At 40.9% G+C, this 3,904-nt stretch overlaps 1 pseudogene; it reads left to right on the top strand.

The window, feature by feature from the left end:
- The first annotated feature begins 2,303 nt into the window (after positions 1-2,303).
- LOC121020855 (40S ribosomal protein S6-like) lies at positions 2,304-2,940 on the top strand (annotated as a pseudogene).
- The last annotated feature ends 964 nt before the right edge of the window (positions 2,941-3,904 follow it).

The raw sequence follows: 3,904 nt of genomic DNA, 5'->3' as shown, positions 1-3,904 counted from the left end.
CGTCAGAGAATTTTCTGGGTAGTGCAACTGCTCTGTATGGTGGGGGACCTTTGCCAAAGCCCACAAAATAATACGACACAGCTTGAGCTTTATTATATGCACACTTAAGAAAAAACCAGGATTTGAAAATACACACAAAACATAACAGGGGCCTTCCGGTTTATACTATTCTGGAATGGCAGGTGTCAGACCTACTTTTCTGTCATAAGCAAATATAAAACCGGACAGAATGTAGGAAGCAACTATTTTCAGACACTGGATACAGACAGTGACTCTGTGATCCTGGAGAGAACGGAAATACACAAACCGAGCTCCACATTTACCCTAGCTTTCTGCTTCAGGGCATTTTCTGAATGGCAGTTGAGAAAAACAGAATCAAAACAGAATCGTGATTTTGCTAGGTGGGAGAGAGAGAAACTAGAGCTTCAGCTGTCTACAGAGGCTGGAGTTTGCAGGTCAGGGACTCGAGAGGTACTTGCACAAAGAAGGAGCTCCAGGAATCTGCAAAGGAGTCTAGATGGCTCGTCAGACTTGCAGTTGAGCGAATCCAAGAAGACACTGCGTAGGACTGACCGAGAAGAGCCAGCGGGGAGCTGTGATCCGTACAGTTATTGTAAAGCTCACACAGTGCTAGGCTTACCGGAGTTCTGAACACCTAAAAACTCCTAGCAGAACAGGTGACATATACAGCTGAGACCCCAGAAGGGCCATGACTTAGGAATGTCAAGCACCCAACTTCGGCTCAGGCCATGATCTCACGGTTCGTGAGTTCGAGCCCCACAAGGGCTCTCTGCTGTCAGCGCAGAGCCTGCTTCAGATCCTGTGTCTCCCTCTCTCTCTGCCTCTGTCCCTCTCTCTCAGAAACAAACATTTAACAAAAATAAACAAATAAACAAGCCTCAGCAAAAGAAAATCTGCCAGCAAATTAGCTGCCTGCCAGGAAAATCTCAACACGCTTAAAAAGAAGACAGCATAATTCAGACTGCCAAAAATGTAGCATTCACAATGGTAAGTAAACATCATGGGAAAATATATATTAATGATCTAAAGAAAAAACAGGCAGTTTCTATACAGCAGAACAAAGATAAGATTGACTGCTGGCATCTTATAAGAGGTTAATTCAAACCAAAAGGCAAGGCATAAAACATTTCAATTTCACGGACTTTTTCTAGAGAAAATATCCATCAAAAGCAAGGGCAAAATAAAGGCATTTTGAAACAGGAGCTGACAGACTTATTACTAGCAAATATCCACTAAGAGAAATGCAGACCTAAATTCTTCAGACAACTCCTCTACATCGAGGAATGGAGAGCACCAGACGTGATCAATGGGAGGGCGGTGAAAAGAGGGAAAAGGAATATCCACCCTAATTATAAGGAAGCTGGAGTAGATATAATATAAAGTATATTTCAAGACAAAAAGTTTTACTGTGGAAATCAAGAGGGGCATGTCATCAGCTTTTCTAGAAGACGTAATAATCCTAAACATATGGACACCTAACGAAGGTTCAAATATACGAAGCAAAAGATAACAGAACAAAAAGTAGACAAATATCGTTTGAGGTTTTACCATTTATCACTCCGTAATTAGAATAAGTAGACAAATCTGCAAAAGTATAGAAAGCATGAACAACATTATCAAGCGACCGAACGAACCTACTTAACACGGGTGGGACAGAGAACCCTAAAGCCGTTCTTTTCGAGGGCACAGAGGATGTTCACTAGATAGGTCATCTGCTGGGCTAGAACAAAATTTTTATTAAATTTCAGATAATTGATAAGCATAAGGTGTGTTCTCTAACCACAAAGGAATTAATTCAGAAATCAGGAACAAAAAGATATTTAGGAAATCTCTAAACTTTTGGACGTTAATCAATAAACCTCCAAAGGAGACTTGGATCAAAGAAGAAGACGTAGGGGGAATTAAAAAATACTTTGCTTTAAACATATAAAAGTTTGATGTCAGTAAAGCAGTGAATAGAAAACAGACTAACGCTAGAGAAAATCAAGTAAACCCAAAGCTAGGTCTTTGGAAAGATTTTTTAAAGATGATACACATCTCACTCTGCAAATCGAGAAGAAGAGGAAGGAAACACACACGATCAATATCGGAAACGAAAGAGAAAACATTATATATCCATAACACCAAATAGATACGGAAAATAACTTTATGTCAATAAAATCAAGAGTTGCGATGAGGTGGGCAAAGCCCTTTGACATCAAACCTCAATAAAACTGATCGAAGAAAAAAATAGCAAAGGTAAAAAGCGCTCTTTTTTGCAGGTCCTCGAAGGCGGTGGGCTCTTTGGGATGAAGCTGAACCTCTGTTTCCCAGCCACTGGCTGCCAGAAACTCATTGATGTGGATGATGTTTGCAAACTCCTTACCTTTTCTGAGAAGCGTGTGGCCACAGAAGTTGCTGCTAATGCTCTGGGCGAAGAATGGAAGGGTTCCGTGGTCCGAATTACTGGCGGGAATGACAAGCAAGGTTTCCCCATGAACCAGGGTGTCTCCACCCATGGCCGTGTCCACCCGCTACTGAGTAAGGGGCCTTCCTGTTCCCGGGCAAGGAGGACTGGAGAAAGGAAACACACATCTGGGTCAAGTGGCACCGTGGATGCCAATCTGAGGGTTCTCAACTTGGCCATTGTGAAAAAAGCAGGGGAAGGATATTCCTGGAGTCAATGGTATTACTTATCTCGTCATCTGGGACCCTAAAGAGCTGGCGGAATCCACAAACCTTTCAGTCTCTCTAAAGAAGATGCTGCCACCGTATGTTGTGAGACAGCCCCTTAACGAGGAGGGTAAGAAATCTAGGGCTGAAGCGTCCTGGATTCAGTGTCTTACTACTCCCCGTGTCCTGCAACACAAACGTGGGTGTATTGCTCTGAAGAAAGAGCGGGCTAAGAAAAATCAGGAAGAGGCTGCAGAATATGCTTAACTTTGACCATGAGAATGAAGGGGCCCTGCCTAGCCCTGCTAGGAACAGATTGCTGAGAGGCGGAGGCTGTCCTCTGAGTCTGAGTCCAGCCCAAAGGGAGATGTTCTTGGGGCACCTGGGTGGCTCAGTTAAGGGCCTCACTCTTGGTTTCAGCTCAGGTCATGATCTCACAGGTGGTGAGATCGAGCTCCACGTCAGGCTCTATGCTGACAGCATGGAGACTGCTTGGGCTCCTCTCTCTGTCTCTCTCTGTCCCTGTCCCCCCTCAAAAGAAATAAATAAACTTAAAAAAAAGTATATGTTCTAAGAGTAACAAAGGAGATCAGCCATCAAAACAACAAGACAACAACAGTAAAAATAAACAAGGAAGGAAAGAAAAAAAAAAAAGGAAAGGCAAAAGGAAGAAAAAATAACCTTATATCTGTCAAAAAAGACTTCAGCCACAGATGGGTTCACTATTGAGTTCTATCAATCATTTGGGGAAAAAATAACACTAATCTCACAAATTTTTTTTTTTTTTTAGAAAATAGAGGACAATAAACCTTCCAACTTATTTATGAGACTAAAATAACCCTAATACCAAAACCAGACAAGAGTATTGTGAAGAAAGAAAAATACAGAACATTCGGATGAAAATAGCTACAAAATCCTTAAAATATTAGCAATTCAAAAATAGTAATATATTAAATAGAGAATACACCTGAATTAGGTGAACTTTTACCAGAAATACAAGATTGGTTGAGGATGTCTGACTTAATGTAATTCATGTTAACAGAATAAAGCAAAAAAAAACACAAAAAAAACCAAAAAAAATCTGACCATCACAATTAATATAAAAAAAAAATTGACAGAAGGGAAAACTTCATAGCAAAAACTATAAATGAGGAATAGAAGGGAAATTATTCATCTGGTAAAGTGCATCTTTGAAAATCCTACAGTTAATATCCACATTAAGAGTGGGAAC

The sequence above is a fragment of the Herpailurus yagouaroundi genome, unplaced genomic scaffold (assembly GCF_014898765.1).
Source record: "Herpailurus yagouaroundi ecotype Mexico unplaced genomic scaffold, PumYag 253, whole genome shotgun sequence".
In the NCBI taxonomy this organism is placed as follows: domain Eukaryota; kingdom Metazoa; phylum Chordata; class Mammalia; order Carnivora; family Felidae; genus Herpailurus; species Herpailurus yagouaroundi.
The sequence above is the reverse complement of the archived record's forward strand: the minus strand, read 5'-3'. Positions and strand labels throughout refer to the sequence as shown.